General features: G+C 33.7%; 1 pseudogene; it reads left to right on the top strand.

The window, feature by feature from the left end:
- Nucleotides 1-383: 383 nt before the first annotated feature.
- Nucleotides 384-6,708, top strand: LOC118716712 (annotated as a pseudogene).
- The last annotated feature ends 15,493 nt before the right edge of the window (nucleotides 6,709-22,201 follow it).

Raw genomic sequence — 22,201 nt, forward strand, 5'->3', positions numbered from 1 at the left:
TCCCCTGGTTGTAACCAGATCATCACAGAATATCGAGATGTTCACAGCAAAGGGACACACATGTTTGAAGGTTCCAGTCAAAGCGATAACAGTAAGGCTGTCAAAAGGGGGGATAATGTGCATTTTCACTGGCAAATGATAAAGATTAGGTGCAGCAGGGTGGCTGCAATCCCAAGATCAGAGCCATTAGCGGGAGAAAGGATTTTGATTAACACCATTAACTTTGCACAGAAGTGAATGTGAAAAAAACAATAAGGGCGAATGTGCCCAGTGCACATCTAAAATGTTAATGAGTACACCTCTGGGAAGATGGGCACTCCCATTTCAGTGACAAAGGTGCGGTGAACCCGCAGACTTTGTTCAGCGTTCACCCTTGCGCCATGATGGGGTGCAAAGAGGAGGGCGATGAAATCACTTACAGTTTGCAGTTCAGCTGCCACGCGGAAGTCTGCAGTGGGTGTGAGTAAAATATACTGTGAAGAGTACGTGGCTCAGTATTAAACAGCAAAATCGAACTTTGCAATGGCTTATGCATAATTAACTAGCCCGCTCTGGTGCACCACTTTATCCAGTAATAAAAAATTAAACTAAAAATACAGACTCCTAGGTAACCGTGGTCACAGTAAAATTCTGCCTTCCTCTGCCAGCTTATTATTTCCTGAAACTGTAGCTGACAGCTTCTATGAACAAACAGTTTTGCATATATTTTGTTTATGTACAAGCCTTGACATTTCAGTCACCGCCTGCTGAGACCCCTTCCTACCATATGCTTCTGTTTTTCTTCATTAGGTGATGTGATCCCTTTTGACTGTTGCATGCCCGTGAAAGGACAGCGGGCTTGGGGGCGGGGAGGAACCCTGCTTTAAGAGAGTCCACATCAGTTGGCCTTCAGCTGCCTGGAGCTGATTGCCTCTGACAAGTGTTGTAGCGACTCTCGTAATGGATGGCTCTGCGTTAACCGAAGAGAGGTGAAAAGGATGTGATTCCCAGTGAAAGAAAGCAACGTGAACTATTATTTAATTACTGCCTAATACAAAACTCCCTAGGAGTCCCTGTGGATTTATCATTCCAGCTTCGTCCTTTCTTTATTAATGAACAATCTAGTCTTTTAGTGCAGTACAAGTTAAGTCACACCTGTTATTGATAGGGACTTTCCCAGATGGATAAGGCAAACAATACATTTTACTATTCTAAGCAGGTAGATTACTGAAGTGCTTTCTAGTCTTCAGTATAGGAACTTTTCTATCATCCTGTAAAAAACAAGCAAACAAAAAACTTGCACTCATCTTACCCAGGTTTATGTCTTTCCCTAGTCTAGTTTTGGTTTCGTTTTTCAACTAAATGCAGTTTCTGGATGTGTTGAAGCTGATATTTGCCAGCAATCCATCTTCTAACCAAAATTAATTGTCCTACTGAGGAACTGCAACTTCAAAATCTAGTGAAAGTAGTATGCAAAACTATTATTCATAGTAAAATTACAGGAATTTTGCAATCAAATGGTTTCTATTCATTTCCTTTATTGGGAATACATAGAGGCAAAAAATGGTCATGTGATGTTTTAGATTGAATTCTACTTACATAGTATATGGAAGTGACTTCAATGCAAATATATTAAACTAATTTAAATAGTAAGTTTCTACTCACATATTAAATACAAAATAATGATATTATATAATTTTTCTCCAATACATAGCTTGCATGAATTATATTGAAGTTTCTTATATTTTCTTTTTTTTGGGGGGGGGGGGGGAGGGAGGTGGGCGCTACTTATATTTGCCTTATCCAATTTTTGCTGAAGTTTTTGTCTTATAGTATCTATAAAATATAGTAATTAATATTATTTAGGCAAATTCTTCAACTAATATTTCACAAAAGGACACATATTAACTTTAAGAGATTTTTGTACCAAAATCTCATGTGGAAAAGAAAATATTTATATTATTTAGTCCACATATAAGTTCAATTACTTTTAGGTCATATTAATTTCAAGCACTTTTTAATTTTGTTATATCCATATGTACCCAGATAAAACTTTGAAAATAGTGATTTTGTTACAGGCAGCCTGACCCATTGGCTCTCTGGTTTCAGTTTCCTTTAAAAGGTAGCCAATTTACTTATTTGCATGTTGTCAGGAAACAGTTAATATGATGATGCTAAACTCTGATGTTTTTATGATCTATATTTTTGTTTACCTGAGGAACACTCACATTTATCTAATTTATTTAAGCATTTATAATATAGAAACAGATACTCTACTGACAGCAATATGATTTTGTGTTAAAGGCTCACATTCAGAATTTTCCAAAGCTAAATCCTTGACCTTTCTTACAGATTCTAATGTTGGTCTTATAGTCATGTAAAGAATATTTTTATCCAGTAACTGTCATTAATGTAGACCTCTGATTTGTATAGAAAAAGCGTTAATTTTCCAATTGTGGTTGTGGATGCTATTGCCTGTTCTCTTTATAACATGTTACTTTGGAGCAGAGCATGAGTATGTTATTTTATAAATTATCTATTTTTAAAATTTTACTTGTATAGGTACAAATCAAATATTGATTAATCTTGGAAAAGGAAAGATTGTTTATGTGTCAGTTGCAAAAGAAAATAGTAGTTATATCAAATTGAACAATTTAAGCTCTTAATGCCAATTAACATTCTGATTCCTGATAAAAAGAATTTGATAGATTGAAACCAAATGTTACAACAGGGAGTAGAATTCACCAAATATTATGAAGATAAAATTTATAATTTTCAACTGTTCTGTACAGTAAAAGAATGCTTTATCTCTTTGGCATAAATAATATTACTACGTGGAAATTTACTCAAATAGCAGCACACACATGTCCTCTTGTGTGGTTCCTCAAGAAAAGAAAATTAAAAAGTTAATTGTGTTTTTAATGCAAAATCAGTTAAGCTTCAAATAGTTCCCAATGATAAGACATTAGTATTTCCCATGTGTGTGTTTTTTCTTTCCAAATCTTTATTTTTAAAGGGAAAGTCTAAAGCCATATTAAAAGAAAACTAACTATTTTCATTTCTAATTTGAAAATAATCTTTATAAATAATGAGTAACTAGGAAATTTCATGCTTCTAGTGCAGCATAGAGCAAGCTGCTGATTTAATTTAAGAAGTAAACTCCATCAATAATAGGACTTTCACAAAACATTTTTAAAAGGGTGGGCCTTTTCCAAGATAAGCATCATACTATTAATTACTGTGGTTAGGGAGCATGAGATAGAATATTTAAAGATACTGCATTTGCTATATAACTGATCATCTTCTACTTTAAGGATTATTTTTGCATGATTTATGGGATTTTGCATGTTTAAAGGAGAAGTGAATAATAAATTTTTTCTGAGGATGAATATAAAACTACCAAAATTTTACATCTTTGCTAACACAGAAGCAGGCCCAGTGCTTATCTCCTTAAGTTCAATGTTTCCCTTAGATGATTGGAAATGTTAATATTCCTTTTGCCTCTACTTTTTTTTTTAATTAAAGAAACAAAGATATACATCTAAAATAGGGTTACTACAAGTACATTTAACTGGCTGTCTTTGGCCCTAAGGACCAACCCTTAATTTTAATAACTACAGTTCTCATAAGGAAAACATTGCAGTAGAGCATCAAAACCTCTTACAAAGTAAAATATTAAAAATATGGGTTCTTTTATAATCCTTGAAAATGGCAATAAAATAAATGGCACATAATGTTTTAGGAAAGCTGGTCATTTAAACTGAATTTTGGAACTAGGGAAACAATTTCATGTACAGAACTCAGCAAATTTAACCAAAGAGAGATTTAACCAAAGAACTTATATGCATCTATGTGTAGCCCAAGGACACAGACAATAATGCAGTGAAGACCTCACAGTAATTGCGGGGGTGGGGTGGGGGGGGGGGGGGCCCATCTGTAATACTTTCAACAATAAAGAAAAATTTTTAAAAATATTAAATAATTACCCCTGGTGAAAAAACACACACACCATATAAACAAAAGATGAAACAAAGACTTCCTGAATTCAAACATTTAATAACACTTGTCTAGTTATCAAAATATCTTTATAAAATTCACCAAAATATCTATCATCTATGCAGAGATTTGTTGACAAAGAAAATTCTGTGCCCTATGAATAGTAAATGAACATTTCACAGATTAAACATGTGTTTTTTATACTTGTGTCACTTGGGTTTAAAGTAGCAGCTAAAATAAAATCTTCGTTTCCAAATTTCTAGTTCAATCTGATCTAATAACCAGAACCAATACTGCTGCACAGAAATTCTCTGGCAGCTATACAACAGGCAGTGACTGTCCATGGGTGGCGGGGTGGTGGTCATTTTAAGAGAGACCTCATGCCATCCTCCAAGTGCTTTGCACATCACCAATTGGCATTCTATATGTCTGGGTTTTCAGAGAGCAGCACTCATTGTGCATGGCTCTTAAACCGTTTGAGCTAAAGACTCAATCCCTAATCCAAAGGAAAACAGTTAAGGTTTACAAACTACTTTTCCTAATCATTGAAAGTACAGGGGGTGGTATTCTTGCTTCATTTGTGGGTCCACTCCAGCTCCAAACAGATCAGAAACCATTACAACGCATGGCAGTTGGTCGATAGTGTGGAAAAACCTCATTTGCTGACTGGCCAGACAGTTTTAAAACCTTCAGATTTTTCTAAGTCTATGTTATTAACTGTCTGACTGTAATCACATCTTCACCATAGGGAGCTTCAAAAGCTTTTCATTTGCATTGAATCAGTTGCCTTCCTCCCTGTCTTTTTTTCCCCCTGGAAATAAGCTTAAATAATTCAACAAACTACACACATGGCTAGTGATTATTGAACCGTTCTGAAACACTCAAGGCAAATGGACCATTATGTGGTGGGAATTAAAACTTCCCTCCCAGCCACTGGGAGGGTATGTATTAATATATAGCAAATATTTGTCTCTGCAGCACTACTTCTGTACTCTCCATTCTCCTAAAATATGTGAAAAACACCTACAATTGGGCCATAAGTTTTATTCACCTTTGCTGGTTTTGGAGATTATTAGGTCATATAAAGATTCTTTTGGTGTACATATATATTTAACATTTCTTTGCCCGAATGTGGAGACTAAGTTACTTTTAAAGAAAATACAGCACTTTTAATGGTCACATTACAAACAAGTAATAAATGATAAATTACAGTAATGTAGTTCTAAATCTTTACTGCACTCACATAATAATCTGATTAAGTATTTTGGCTACTTGACTTAATTATAAGCATTTATATTTTTAGGTCTATATATAAAAGTATTTTTGGATATTTTACATTTGTAGTTACATATGCTTTGAATTATCCCAAATCTTGATGAACATTTTGTGATTTATCTTGACATTTGTTTCTGTAGATATTTGGGTGAATGAAAATAAAATTCCTGGGCATTTTCAGCCTAAATTAGAAGCTAGGATTCTGTGCTAGATTTTAACAAAGAAAAATTTAGTTTCAAAAGACATAATCTTTATTGCTAGAGTACTTATATTTATCTAAGCAGATAGGAATTAAAAACAAAATATAAAAGACATAGAAATCACATATTTTCATACCAATAATAAATTTTCAATGTAAAATATCACAAAACATTGAGTAAAAAATTCATTGGGAATAGAATTGTTTTCTTTACTACATTAACTTTGAAGTCTTAAAGAATGAGTCATACTTCACTATACAAGACTAATTCAAATAATTTTCATTAAAGCGCTAGCTATTAGAGATTGCATGTGTCCTTACATTCCCCAAAGTCAAGGGTGTGCCTATGCTAACAATTTTATGGAAATATCATTTGTGATTATATATCTGTTGCCCCTGTGTGACCAGAAATCTAATCTGAAACCTCATAGGTATACATAGATAGATATACATATACAATATGTATACAGTAACTTCTACTTTTATGATTGTTTTAGCATTTATGTGGTTTTCCTAAGCACAATACCAGCTCCAGCACACCACAGGAAAGGGCAAAAGCAGGGCACATGGCTTGAAAGTATGAAGAGCAAACATGGCTTAATTTTAGATAGTCTTCTCTGAGAGTCACTGTGGTTTCCTGCTTCAACAGTGCTTGGCCCACCCAGGACTCAACCCCCGTTTTTGGCAGCCAACCAGATCCAGCCTCTGCCAGCTCCTCACTGTCCCTCACCACTGCATTCACCTCCCAGGTGCACCAGAACTACCACCAGGCTCTCAGAGGCCGCCATCAACTGCCAGATCCACCTGGGGCTTTATGCTTCCTCATCTACCTGCCGGTGTCTTACTACTTTGACCATGATGATGTGGCTTTGAAGAACTTTGCCAAATATGTTCTTCACCAATCTCATGATGAGAGAGAATGTGCTGAGAAACTGATGAAGCTGCAGAACCAATGATGTGGCCAAAGCTTCCTTCAGGATATTAAGAAACCAAAAGGTGACAACCGGGAAAATTAGCTCAATGCAATGGAGTATACATTACTCTTGGGGAAAAATTGTGAATCAGTCACTACTGGAATTGCACAAACTTGCCACTGACAGAAGTGACCCTCATTTGTGTGACTTCATTGAGACTCACTCACTACCTGAAATACATTAAAGATTGGAATAACCAGGTAACCAACTTCAGGGGCCCCTGAAATTGTCAAGGCAGAGTTTCTCTTTGACAAGCACTCCATGGGAGACAATGAAGAGAGCTAAGCCTCAGGTTGGCTTCCCACAGCAATGGAGTTGACTTCCCTGATCACCAAACCAGTATGCATGTTGGAGTCCCCTTTATTTTTTCTATAACTTGTACCAAACCACCCATTTAAGTTCTTTCATTCGTATCATTCCTTCAAACAAAGTAATATGGTACCACCACACACACACACACACACACACACACACACACACAAAGAAAAAGAAAAAAGAAACTTATTATTTGAACTAGTCTTTGGGAGACTGTAAACTCCTTTTCTGACAAAGTGTTTAACTGAAGCTGTGTAGACATTTGAAGAGTACTTACAAACTAAAAATCACATCAGAAAAATGTTGTTTTTTATCCCACACAATTGTTTATGAATCTGTGATATTAAAGATACCATTACACACTTTCACATTTATTTCTAAGATAAAGTTTCAGATATTACAATCTCAGTGGAAATAAGGCATATATTTGTTAATTTCAAAACTTACAGAAAAGTCAACAAAATTCTAATTTTATTAGCCTTTCCCAAGGATATTTTTATTGATTTAGAGAGTAAGGGGAAGAGGGAGAGAGAAAGAAATGTGAGAGAGAAAAAAAATCTATCTGTTGACCAGGAATCTATTCTGGAACCTTTTGATGTACAGGTGATACTCCAACCAACTGGGTTAGCCACTGGGCCAAGGAAACAAAATACTAATTTGATAATAGACTTCTAAACATTGATATATTAGAATTTTTCAAAAAAAAGCCCTTAGTTTTACATATGTCTTTGCATTTACTTCTCATTTTATTTTAGGTTGATTCTCCTTCAAGGTATTGAAATTGCATCCATTTCCATTTTTTGCAAGTATGTTTTTGATATGAAAGGTTTTGATTGTAAAATCAAAGGATATACTTGGAGGTGATGTTTTATACTTGCTTGCCTGTGGCTTTCTGAGAGAAAACATGCCAGAAAAACTCCCTAAACATCCTCAAAATGTGGGAGGACCTTAATACATCATTGATCTATAGAATTTCCTTTCTTATGTAACTGAAGAGGAAAAAATGTCTTACAATCAATTTCCTCTTAGAAATCTCATTTTACAAGATGAAAAATAATCCAATAAATTGTATAAAAGCTAGTTATTATCATGTTGAAATATTAAAATGAGGATAGCTCTTGGCTGATTCTGATGGTTGACTAACAAACAGCTCATTTCAACACTTTTCACAACTGCACTTTTATCAGGGTAGCCTTGCACGCTAATCTAAGCCAAAGTGTAATGGGGAAAAAATCTTCTCCTGGTGTTCTAGGAAAGGAACAAAGGACATTCTCTTTCAGATGTTCAGCCTGATAAGCATGAGGTTCTTTGGGCTGATCCAGTTATGCTATGATTATGAAAGTGCAAGATAAGAACCAATATTTCCAGGATAGAAGAGCCTAAAGATAGAAAGGAACTGGAAGCTGGATGATGCTATTGAATTACTGGTTTAATCATCCCTGGAACCATGCTGCTTTTGGACCTCTTTGTGTAAAATAAAAATGAAGGTTACATAAAGACTTTTGCAGACAAATAAAACCTGAGAAAATTCGGTGCTAGCAGACTAACATGACAAGAAATACCAGAAAAGTTCCACAGGCAGGAGCATGAAACCAGCTGGAAATTTGATATAAACAAGAAGTGAAATTATCGATATCAGGATTTGTGAAATAAGAATTACTATGACTTTGTTCATTGTTTTTAACTTATATAAAAGATGATTAATTTTTCTAAAGCAAAACAAGAGTATAAATGTATTCCTTGTCTTATAACTTATTTAGAAATAATAGCGAAGGATAGGAGGGAAGAAATTAAAGTGTACTATTGTAATGTTCTTACATTACATGTAAAAAGTGGAATGATATTATTTGAATATTGATCTTGATAAGTTAAAGATATATGTTATAACCTTTAAGCAACCACTGAAAAATTAAAAAGAGGTAGAAATAACAAATAAGGCAATTATGTAATCATTTAAAAATGCTCAAGTAGCCCTAACCAGTTTGGCTCAGTGGATAGAGCATCCACTTGCGGACTGAAAGGTCCCAGATTTGATTCTGGTCAAGGGCATGTACCTTGGTTGCAGGCACATCTGCCATATGAGGTGTGCAAGAGGCAGCTGATCAATATTTCTAACTCTCTATCCCTCTCCCTTCCTCTCTGTAAAAATCAATAAAATATATTTTAATAAATAAATAAATACTCAAGTAACCCAAAAGTAAATGATGAAGAAAAAGGGAATAGAAAAAAATCAGACAAGCAAAATACTACTAGCAAAATGATAGCTTTAAATCAAACCATATCAATAATTGAATTAAGTATACATGACATAAATACCCCAATTAAAAGGCAAAGATTAATAGATATTATAAAACTATAAGACTCTTTTATGTGTGTATATAATGAACCTACTTTAAATATAAAAACATGGATACATTAAAAATGAAAGGGTGCAAAGAAGCTCTATCATGAAAATTTTAATAAAAAGAAAGTTGGAATAGGTATATTAATATTATAGAATGTTGACATCAAAACAAATAATATTAGGGATAAAGAAAAATATTGCATAATGATAAAAGATCAATTCATCTAGAAGATAATAACAATTCTAAATATATAATACAATAATGAGATTTTAATTTTTCACACAATGTATCTTAAGAACAATCTTGTTTGTGAGTAGTTTTTTTGCTTCAAAAGTATTATTTATCCCCCAAGAAATCATATGATCCGCCACATCCACTAACATAAGAAAATAGCTTATAATTGCTAAAATATTTCTAAAATGTAAATAATATTAGTGACCATTGAGAGTGCTTCCTTCCCCAGTTTGATACCCTTAAGAGCAGAAGTAGTCAGAATCATACATTGCAGAATACTTTGGGACAGAGATGGGTCCTGAATTTGCTTCTTAGAACATGAAACCTGAAAACATAGAATTAACAACATTTAATTGGAAAATATGGTGAATTAAGCAATCATTCACATTCAATTTTTAAAAAATTTGTTTGATAGGCTTTCTTTCCCTTACACTTTTCTTCTCCTATTCAAATAAATATTCATATTTTAACTTGGGATATTGTATATGCAGTTTCATATAGAAGATCTAATCAGATTAAAAGTGAAATCAACCTGGTTAATTACTTTTTTAAAGTAAAACAGGTTTGAATTAGTCTATGTCAGTTTTTGCAGCTTTACGTTTTGCTATTATCTTTTCAACTAGATTTTATCACATCTCCAACTTTAATATTAAGACACCTTTCAAATCTTCACAGCACATCAGAGCATAATTCTTTTTTATAAACCTACAATTAATCTGACTAGTGTGGTTGAGCATCATCCTATGAACCAGGAGGTCACAGTTTGGTTTCCAGTCTGGGCACATGCCAACCTATGGGCTCTATCTCCAGTGTGGGAAGTGCATGAGGCAGCTGATTGATGATTCTCTATCATCATTGATGTTTCTATCTCCTTCTCCCTTTCTGAAATCAGGTAAATAAAATATATTTAAATGATTAATAAAATATAACCATAATTAAAACACATTCTTTACAAATATTTCATGTGCCTTTGAATGATTTGCTCTTCATGACTGAAATATTAAACAATTTGTTCTAACTTGCTCAAAATCTGAACCATGGATATTGACAAATACAGTCACTTTTAGAGTACTCCCATATATACTCTATTACATAGTAAACATTAATTATGCTTTAAAATATTAATTGTACATAAACATTTTTAAATAGAAAATATATTTATTTTCAAAACCAAATATCAAATATGCCATGCAAGAAACTTTCCTTTATTTAGTTGGTCAGTTGAGATATTTTAGTGAATTTGTACAAGCTACTGTCCCAAACACAGGGGCACACAAGGCTGTAAGAACCCACATTGGTCCCTGCCCGAGGAACGTTAGTAGAGGAAACACAAGAAAATGTCATCTGGGAAAAGTACTATAAAAAAGGTACATGGTGCAAAGAGTGCCCATAAAAGGAAGATGTAGTTTATGTGAGATCTGTAGAGTGAGTCAGAACAACTAGATGAAAAAGGACAGAAGAAAGGTCCAGGTAAACACGTCAGGGAATGCAAAATGCTCTTTGGGAAGAAGGAACTTTAAAAAATAAAGGATCCAAGGAAAAATCAGTTTGATTGATATTCAGAGAGTAAAAGAATGTGGTAGAAGACCTAGCTGGAGAGATGGGTTGGGCCAGAGACCCTGCTAGTCCCTTTAAAAAAAAATTTTTTTTTTTAAATATCAACAGCAATGGGAAGGGAAAATAATTTAAGGGAACAAAATGATAATAGTTATGTTTGAGATGATTCAGCATTAAAGAATGGAATTGGTCAGAATTCATTTGGGTACTAATTGGCAATTTTTTGCATATAAAATTATAAGACGGCCCCGAAAGTCCTCAATCTCTTACATATATACCCTGTGCAATCCCCTCTCTGTGAATAAAGGTAAACTTTATGAATATGATGGGATTTAAACCCCTCCCCCCATGATTGGGTTATGTTGTATGGCAAATATGAAGGTGTTTTGCAGATATAACTAAGGATTCTCATCAGTTAACTTTGAAATCAATAAAGGAGAGATCATCCCAGGCCTGGCCTAATGAAGGTCCTTTTAAAAAGGGCCAGTATTTTCCTGAGAGAAGAGATTCAAAGTAGAAAACAGTATCCTGCTGGCTTTGAAGAAACAAACATCCATATTGTGAACTGCCCATGGAGATGAGCACATATCAAGAACCTGAGGGTCCGCTCTAAGGACTGAGAGCATTCATTCCCTGACCAACAGCTAAGGAGATAAGAAAGTCCTCCTTCCTATAATCACAAGGAATTGAGTTCTGTCAGCAACCTGAATAAGGTTAGAATAAGGCCCTGAGATCCAGACATGAGTGCAGCCTAACCAACACCTTGTGAGACACTGAACAGAGAACCTATAAGAAACACATACGGCTACAAGGTGCTAAATTTGTGGTAATTTTTTTACATAGCATAGAAAACTAAAACAATTTCTAAACAGACCAGGTGAAAAACGATGGAAACATGTAAGGTGATAGTGTTAGAGTTAGAATGAGATAGTTTTGAGAGAGATTAAGAAAATAGAATTATGGCTATTATCAGTAACACTGCAGTGAACTTAGAGGTGCACATATTCTTCCCAACGCATGTTTTGGGTTTCTTCTAACACATTTCCAGAAATGGAATTGCTAGGTGATAAGGCAGTTCCATTTTTAATTTTTGAGGTAACTCCATACTACTTTCCACAGTGGCTGCACCAAACTGCATTCCTACCAACAGGGCGTGAGGGTTCCCTTTTCTCTACATCCTTTCCAACACTTGCTTCTTGATTTTTTTTATGATGGCCATTCTCACACATGTGAGGTGATATCTCATTGTGGTTTTTGATTTGTATTTCTCTGATGATTAGTGACACTGAGCATCCTTGCATATGTCTACTGACCATTGGAATGTCCTCTATGGAGAAGTGTCCATTCATACAATTATTTTTTTTAAATCTTTATTGTAAATTTAACTGGCTTTAGCTATTCATGGTTCATATGTTTACAAAGTGAATAGTAAAATGATGGAATATATTGCTAGAAAAAAATGCAATATATTACTTGAAGAATATATTATGTAGAATGACCGATCTACATAAAATTGTGTAAATATTGTAAAAATTATCAAATGGCTGTAGTTTCAGTATAAACTGGCACATAGTAGGTAGGGATATACATAGTAGATGTTCAATAAATCTTTAGTAAATAAATGAAGTAGAGAATATTGTATAGATTATTATGATTTCAAAACAACCATTTTAATATTTAAACAATTACCATATCACATTGAATTATGTGGCAAAATTTAAAAGTACAACATAATTCAGGTGTTCGTTAAGCATTAATTATGTCCTTCAGCATAGTAGGAAACCGAAACAAAATAAATAAAAACAGTGCAAAACAGAATCACTTCATACCTTTAATAACTGGTAAGTTAGAAGTTACAGTCTTCTCATGTTGCATACAGAATAATTAGAGTGTTAAGCAATTTGAGTTTGTTAGACAGTGTAAGTGGGTAAACCAGGACAATAATTCATAGGGCACAAGGGCTACCAAATTAGTTATTCAGCAAATGCTCCTTTTATAGAACCCAGGGGGTCTGATTTCTCATTTTTTATTTATTTTCTGTGTGCACCTGTTTAGCTGTTAGAATTCCTCCCTCCCCTGTTACAGCCTCTTGCTCCATTTCACATTTCTTGAGGAATGCACACACAGCAATACTGTAAATTAAAGAAGTGCAAAGGGGAAGAAGAAGAAGAATTTTCAAAAGAGAGAAGGGTGAAAGGGACATAAGAGATGAAGGACATAAAGTGATTTTACCCTACATTGCTGTAAAAAATAATTATTTCAGAAAAATGCCATCTTTTAAAATAAATATGTTCTGACAAATTTAAGTTTTTTTAAAAAAAATAGTTTAACATGTGATTACTATTGAGCAAATGTATAGTAATAATCTACTTTACTGTCTTCTAAATCTCTTGCAATAACTTTTCCTATGCCATAAGCAATTAGTCATATCCCCTGTGCTCTAACGTGTGACATTTGCATTGGAAAAGTAGGTTATGGTATGCAATTGACTTTTTTTTCCTTTGTGAAATCAACAAAGTACTTGATGGGAAGTCATTTTGATCTGATTCATCAACAGAGTTGCTATAACACCATCCTATGACCTAGAATAATCCTAGCTCCAGAAATCCCCCGGACAAAAGGAAGTAAAATAAGCCTACTGGTCAACCAGAGTCTAATAAAACTCTTATATTTTCCTCTGGGTACAAAATAGAAGGTCTAGAAATACTGACCTGGGTGAACATCCTGGAGTGCCTTCAAATTTTTATTTCTCTGAAGCCACATTCCATACTTAATAATTTATTACTTAGAAGTTATCTTCTTTCCCATTTTATTTCTTTTCTCAAAGCATGATGGAAAATTGGCTTTAATTAGCCTTGTATTTGGAGGTCTGAGAGTCTTGCCCTGTTCAATAACCAAGCAAACATCATTTAAAAAAGTTTTCCATTATCTGCATATGGTATTATAGCAATTAAAAGTGAATAAATAATAACTGGTAATGAACCATTTAATAACTATATAAATTATATCAATTTTTACTTATTACTTCTTGGTCTTGAGTTGATTTGACAGCAAGTTTATCAAGAATCAAATTTGTTTTTATAATTAGATAGAATTTTTAATGTCATCAATCCTATACTTATCATAAGCAGTTGCTTTAACAAATCAGTTTTGTTTCTTTAATTCATAAATTGATTTTTTTTTTTTTACAAATTATTATAGTCCACCAACATCCTTTGTGTTATCTTTACTCAAAGGAACAGGAAACAGGCATCCTGAAAATGAAGTACATACTTCATTTGATCCAACATTGCAATTTACTTTTAGGGATTTTTTTTTTGTTATATTTAAAGAATACATATTTGAAAAATACATATTTGAAAGAATACATTATTGAAAGCTGACACTTATTTTATGAAATAAAATTTATTTTTTATTTTTTTGAAAACACTTGATCAAGTAAGCACTTTTATTTAGGTAACTGAAATAATCGTTATGGTAAATTTATAGGACTATGAAAAAATAGGCAATTCTAGACTCCAAAAAGGTAATGATTGTGTTTGGTTCATCTAACAATAACAAAATCTCTCTCACTTAAAGATTTTAAAGGATTTCCTCAACACAGTTCTTGGCATATAATAAGTACTAAATGAACATTTTAAATATTTAGATTTTCAATGAGAAGTATTCAAGTTTGTAGGGAGCATAACTTTCAGTGTTTTTCTCTTTCTTTTTACAGAGCTATGGAGAGTAGATTAAACAAATTAGTTAATCTTTCATAAATCAGTGTTCTCATGTACAAAATAGTGTTTAAAATAATAGTAGCAAAGCACTCATTAAATACACATACACATGTACATTCTAGTACAATAAAAGGTACTTAATGCTTTTCTATGAGGACAGACTGGTGGTTAATCAAATAAGCTCTCAATCCTAAGGACTAGCTCAAATTCCATTTTAGCAATTTACTAAGTAACAGATATTGGGAGAGCTACCTGTGTTAATTTGTTCAAGCTTCTGTAACAAAATACTGCAGACTGGGTAGCTTATAAACAACATAAATTTATTTTTCACAGTTCTGTAGCCTAGGATGGCCAAGATCGAGGCACTGGTACGGTCACACTTTGGTGAGGCCCTTTGTCCTGGTTCAGTACCATATTTCTGTGTCCTCACATGGTGAAGAGGGCTAGGGAACTCTCTGGGTGTGTTTAATAAGAGCATTAATCCAATCAATGAAGGCTCCACCCTCTTGGCCTAATCATCTCCCAAAGGCTCCATCTTCAATACCATCACACTGGGCATTTGGATATCAACATGTGGATTTTGAGATGACACAAACTTTCAGACCACAGCCCTACTTCCATTTTAAGCCACGTATTATTTGTATGGTAATTGTATAATAATGTACTTACCTCATAGTACTCTAAAAAGTCAACATGCACAAAGGACAAAAACACGATATAATGCCTGGCACATTGTAAGCACTCAAATATTGTTTGTAATTATTAGAATATTTTTATGTCACATTGCTAAGTAATGCCTTTTGTTCTTAATATTTGTTCATTAATTGGTTTTTAGAAGCTTTCTCTTATTTACTTTTTTTTTTTTTTCCAATTGTAAAGTGAAATGTTATTTCTCAGTCTGACCTCAGAAATACATGAAAGTAATCTAGGAGCTGACCAGGTGGTTCAGTTGATTAGAGAGTCAACTCTTTGCCAAGGCTGCAGGTTTGATTTCTGGTCAGGGCAGAAATGCATTCATTGGTTGCATAAATAAGTGAAGCAGCAAATATCAATGTTTCTCTCATTCCCCCCTCCTCTCATTTCTCCACACTTCTCCCCCCCCCCTCTACTAAATAATAATAATAATTTAAAAAACTATCCATAATCAACCCAATGGCCTGAAACAACTCACTCATGTTCTTATTCTGGCATCTAAATCTTTAAAATGAATGATATTTTCAAGATAAAGAGTTTTTGTTTGTGATGAAATCTCATATCTAAAGTGTGCTTGCTGTCACATGAGTAAGCCAAAGGGAGTGGGCATAACGGGCAGCCAGTGTGCCAAACCAACAGCCTGAATAAGCAGTGGGCACATTGGGGATGAACAGCCTAGTTCCACTTCTAATAACTTGTGGGGCTTTTTTTTTTTAAGGAAATAAAGTTTTGTACTTTAAGGAATACTTTGAAAAAACCTCTGCAATTATGTCAATAGAGTATTATCTTATAGTTATGAACAATAAAAAACAAACTATAGCTTATGTACCACTGAAAAGGAGCTTTTGTGAATATACAACTTACCTGGAATATCACATTTGAAACCAAAGGATCTTGATTAGCAACAACTATATTGAACCCTTTGATTGTCGAAGGGGTTTTTACCCATTTTATAAAATGATAGATTATTGGGCTGATGACTTCAAAATTGAAGCTTTGGAATAGACTTTTTTTAAAATATGATTCTTTAAATAAAGTGCGACTCAGACAAATTAGTTTGCCATTTTTTCTAAAACGTTAAGTATTAGTATTGCAATATGATAAGATTTGATGCCTTTTGGTGGGAGGCTTAAATACCAGCTGCAGAATTGCTTTTTTATTTGTAGTGCTAGCCATTCATAATAATATACACTAATATGACACTATAAGTTTATTGGAAACTTGCTCTACAGTTAAATTTTCTATTTTTTTTAAGTTAGTGAAAAAAATGGAAAATAACTTTAATCGTAAATCTACATTTTTCTCTTACAGCATTCTCACACCAGCATCGTAGCCTCCTAAGCCAGGAAACAGTACTATGCATCACGCCTTTTATGGATTTTGATCCTAGCGTAAGTATCAGAGAGAAGGATTCATGCAAATATGATATTGGGCTTTTAAATATTGGTAGACATAAGTTTATTGCTGCAATCTGAAAAATTTCCATTTGTTTTGCAGCCAAAATGAAAGTCTTCCATAATAAAGTATCAGAGCATTTGTAATCCACCATTGAGAACAAATCTTCCCCATTCTATAAAGGTAAGAGAGCATTGGTTAACGAATGTTACTTGCTTAATTTGAGTCTGTAAAAGAGTAATGTCTTTGAAACCTGAGAGGCTAGGAAACTTTGATTTATATGAAAGGATAGTTTATGATCTATACCAAGCTAAGCACTATGTAAACTGATTTTGAAAAAAGAGTAATATCTACTATGAAAAATAGATAAAACAGATCAATCAAACTTTTACAATAACCAAAGTGAAGTGAATAAAAATAGAAAACAAAACAGCCTAGGTAGACTGAGCACTTGCTTCAGAATTGGAAAATTTGGATTCTAATCACTGCCCTGATAAAAGCCTGCTTAGGACCTGAAGCAAGAGCTTAGATTTGGATTATCACCATAGGTTTTCTAGTAATAGGATGGAAAGGAGAAAGGAAGGAGGAAGAGAAAGAAAAGGAAAGGAAACATTAAAGGTCAAATTTTTGTACTACCAAGAGTTAACAAAGAAACAAAGGCAAAACAAAAAAATATAAAATCAACAAAATAACTGGTTTCTAATAAAAACAACACACTCAAAACAACACAACATATATAAAAAGAAAGAGTAATGGTGCATGATTTTTAAGTGTGATAAAACTTAGAAATTATTGAAGTTTTTATTGTTGTTGTTTTCATTAGAAACTGTTATGTGATCCAGGATGGATGTATGGCTTGGTCATTGTGGGAAAGACATTTTATGATGTACAGTATAATATTTAAACAAGGTGTAAATGAATTGCATGGAGTTGTATAGTCCCAGGTTAAAACACTCTCTGTCTAATTTCAGTGGGTCTCAATGTCTCAGGGATAAAATGGGAATCACACTACCCACTGCCAGTAATAAGGATTAAACAGAGGACATGGATGATAAAAATGTTCAGCATAATGCACAACTCAATTTAGGCAACAGTAAATATTAAAGCTCTATTAGTACCATTGTCAATTTTAAAATAAAATTGGCAATAAAACCTTCTAGAAGTTAAATAATGTAAACAATGTTATTTAATTTAGATGAGGATCTACTTCATCTAAATTATGGGTGTAGCATTAGTTAATGTGATAAATGACCAATGAAAATATCCCATAGTTCTAAAGGAAGTGAATAAAGGAAAGCATGGAAGTACAGAAATCTGTAATTTCCAGGTATACAGAGTATGACCAAAGAGAGAAGATACCTTATACAACTAGGGGGAAAATCTGCATTACTTAATAGAGCAGGGAACCAATTAAGAACAGTCCCCTCTCTAGTTTAATTAGGCTAACTACAGGTAAGGGAATCCTCTGGTACAGGGAGAAGCATTAGGTGGTGAATTCTCACTGCATCTCTTTCATCTATGACCCCTCCACTGTGACAATGTTAAAGATATGTAGTGCTTGACTTTCACCCAGGATTGCCCTTTTAATGTGGCATTTAAATAAATTAACACTCTTACATTGCTAGAAAGTAAACTCCAGATGTACCCCAGTGCTATAATTTGAAGAATATATTACTTGGTCTCTTAATTCTTTTGTCCAGATTACCACCTGATTATGGTATATTGACATCTAATTTCAGCCTTAGTAAATTGTTATCTTGCATAAATCTGTATGGTATCTGCTGCTGAAAAAGGATATTCTACACTCTAATCACACCGTGCCAGCATTAAGCTTTAAAATACTGCTGAAATACGAAATCAGAAGGTGAAAAGAATAACTTTAGGTGTGTTTTTTTTCCCTCCCTGTGTGTATTTAGCTGCAATTTTGACTTATTCTTAATTTTCTTCATTGTCAGTGTTTCAAAAAGACACTCTAGATAAAAACTGGGTCTTGCACCCTAGCCCTCACAAACTGATTTTTAGTAAGGAAACCATAATAAAATTCTACAAGAGACAGGAAACCATAATAAAACAAAACAAAATAAAATGAGTCTGGTTAAAAACATATATAACTCATGAGTCAAAACAGACTCATTTTCTTTTATATATTCCTGAATATGAAATATAAAATAACTAATTCTGCAAATTCAACACAACCTGTTTAAATGAAAGCACACTTGGTTAGGTTAGAAGATGAGTTATTTACCTGAAATGAGTAGAGATGCTAGTGTCAAGCAAATAAAAACTTAATATGTGGGAAGAATGCACATTTTCTCTTTAGTAGTGCCAATGGACATTCAAGTTCTTAATTCATATAGACTTTTCTTTTAAAAAATGACTTGAAAATAATTAATGCAACATATTTAATGAAGAAATTCTTTTGTAGATCTCTGAGTGGAATGCTGAAGTTACTGAGATTTCAGGGGTAGAAAAACAAGACATGGCAGGAACTGAGTTTTTGCTGTGCAAATCACCAACATGAAAGGTAAAAATCGTTCAGTCATGCTCTTGCTGATAGTCAGCTCTTTAAGTGACATTTAGTCTCTTGCGTTAGTGAAAACAGCTGAAAAGTAATATTATAATAAACCGTTATATTATCAAAACCATTAGGGGAAAAAGCTGCTACAGATTAATATTAAACAGTAGTCCATGTCATACCATATATATGCATTTATAAATATGCACGTGTGTGTGTCTTCTTAAGATAATCTATATCTACAACTTTCCCTATAGCTATCTATTTCCCACCTTAAAATATCTCTTTGGTTTTTGTGATTATGCAATAAGGCAAAGATTATGATAACGCTAATAAAGATAAAAACATATGTCTTAGAATTTAGGTTTTTGTAAGTTAAATCAGAAGAGGGAAAAAATATTAAACCTTCTCATTGGCTTCTGAAGGCTTATATTTTCATTTATTCAATATAAATTGATATTCTCTTGGGCACTTTTTTTCTTTTAGCCACACTGCCATAGTGAGCCTTGCCTTCCATAGCAGTTAGAATTTCACTGGTTCAATAATTTTTTCCACTGATCTCAGAAGAAAAAAAAACCTTTAGAATTAAATTGTGTGGTTTCTATCTAAATATGAATGCACAATTCCTACATCAGGTAACAAGCAATTATAATTTTATAATCTCTTCAATATTCTCTGATCTGAATCTGTAATGGCCTGTATCTAATAGAGCAATCAATGATACTCCATGGTTAGACATTAAAGATAGTATAATAACATAAGTATTACTTCATGTAAGTATATTTTAAAGGCATTAATTGAAAGTAATTTAGCTTTTCATATTACTTTGCATGTGGAAAGCAATATCGCTGCCACCCATTCATAAACTCAGTAAAGAAACCTTGATGGAGCACTCACTCTGTGTGCTTACAATCTGCTAGCCATTTTGGAAGGATGCAGAAAATGTAAGACATGTTTAAGCCTCCCAAGAAGAAACAAAAATTTAGCATACTTTTATACATTATTCTGAGTAATCCATGGCAAACTCAAGACCAAGAATTGTGTAGTTAGCTTTGTTATGTACAGTCAGTTCCCTGGGTTTTTCTCTAGTGAATCCCGAATGGGAAATCAGAGATATATTCTCAATCGGATGCAATTGTCCAATTAACTCATCTAATGCAAATGTGGGAGGACCTCCAGCTTGAGCTATATTTAAACCACTTAAACACCCATTCATACACATTATAGCAGCATGCGGTGAGAACAGTAATCTGTAAACCACTATAAATGAAATTCTGTTGAAAAAGCAATAAGTGGATTTTCTGGCAATATCATAATTATGGATGGTAAAATTGTTTTAATGGTTCAATGAGAAATGGAGAAGGGTCATCATGCATCCAAACCACACAAAACAAAAGATGAAAGTTCATTTGGAAAACAGAAAGAGAAGGGAAAATGTCTTACTGGGAAAGTCTACAGTCCTTTTGCAGGGGATATTGCACACATATCATCATCTGTATTGAGTCATAATAATAAGCCTATTACATTTTAATAAAAATAAAAAAAGCTCGAAGCCATATAAACAACATTCAACATTTAAGGAGCGTGGTAAATCAGATTGTATTCCTTTTGAAAAGGCTTCATGACACAGTTGTTTATTCAGCAAAACAAAACTGTTGCCTGTGTCCGTTGATGAGGCCAGCTTTGTGCTCCACAGATTTCCACGGGGCTGACTCCTGTTTGGAATCGTTTCACACTAATTAGAAATAACAGAAAAGGCGGTGCTTGTAAGCACCACAGCTCTGGGCTCCTTTGAACAGCTCTCTCCCAAAATTAACTCGGTTGTAACCCTGCATGAATAATGGCTTCGCAGCAACAGTTTAGAGAAATATATTGTTAATAATTGCCATCTTGCAGAGCAAAATGCTGGGAAAATTTTACATAACAGCACAAGACGAAATAAATAGGTGAATTTGTGAAGCTTTGAAAGACACAGTTTGCAATCCAGTTTTGTTTCTAAGACTCCTTCTTATAATGATCTCGAAAAACATCAAAAAGAGGTAAGAAAAAAGCCAGGGGCAATAAGAAGTAGTTGTTTAAAGAATGTATTTAAAAATTAATTATTTATTGGTATCAATTCTATAGAATTAATTCTACAGATTTAACTATCGACAGGCCTTTTCTTTTTCAAATAACACATATGAAGCAAAAGCATTTTTTTAGTTTGAGACAAATAAGTCGCTAAATAAAAAACGAAGTGGAATTCATGTTAATAAGCAGCCAAAATTTTACAAAGTTTCTGAAGTAAAATGTGCTTTAGAATTCATGTAAATTTGTGCCGAGCCCAGAGATAGGAAAGAACACCTTTTCGAGAAAGAGAAATGTGAAGTTGAATTGAGGGCTTGACCTAGAATGGACAAAATATCCAATAAAGACAACAACAGCAACAAACGGCAAGAAAGACGTCATTCTCTGGAACAAATAATTTATCTCCTATGCATATTGGTTGCCCTTATGAAGCCATGTTTCTAATGATAACGGTGTGGACTATTCAGGGGACTATATACATATCTCTATCCCCCAAAATGATCTTTCAACAAAAGAGATCTATAAAAGAAATTAAAATTGACAATATAATTAGAATCCCTGCACAGCAGCTTCAGATTAAAAGTCCTGTTTGCTACTGTGTCAACTTTGAATGCAAGGCAGGTAAAGAGAGAAGTTAGGTTCTGCTTGCTAATACAGCTATGAAATTGAACAAGATAAATAGTATATATGGGCTCTTTGCCACAGAATCTTTCATCCTTTTAATAAAATGTGTGTGTGTGTGTGTGTGTGTGTGTGTGTTTTCATGACAACCAGGTTCAAGGTACCTGATATACCAAAATGAGCAAGCATATCCTTGCTCTCAAGCAACATTATTTGCTAAAAAAGAAAAAAGGATGACTAATTTAAATAGTGTACTGTGGGAGCACCAGAGAGGTGAAGTCAGGAAGTGGAGGGAAAGCAGAATGACATTAGGA

The sequence above is a fragment of the Pipistrellus kuhlii genome, unplaced genomic scaffold, assembly GCF_014108245.1.
Source record: "Pipistrellus kuhlii isolate mPipKuh1 unplaced genomic scaffold, mPipKuh1.p scaffold_m20_p_12, whole genome shotgun sequence".
NCBI lineage: Eukaryota > Metazoa > Chordata > Mammalia > Chiroptera > Vespertilionidae > Pipistrellus > Pipistrellus kuhlii.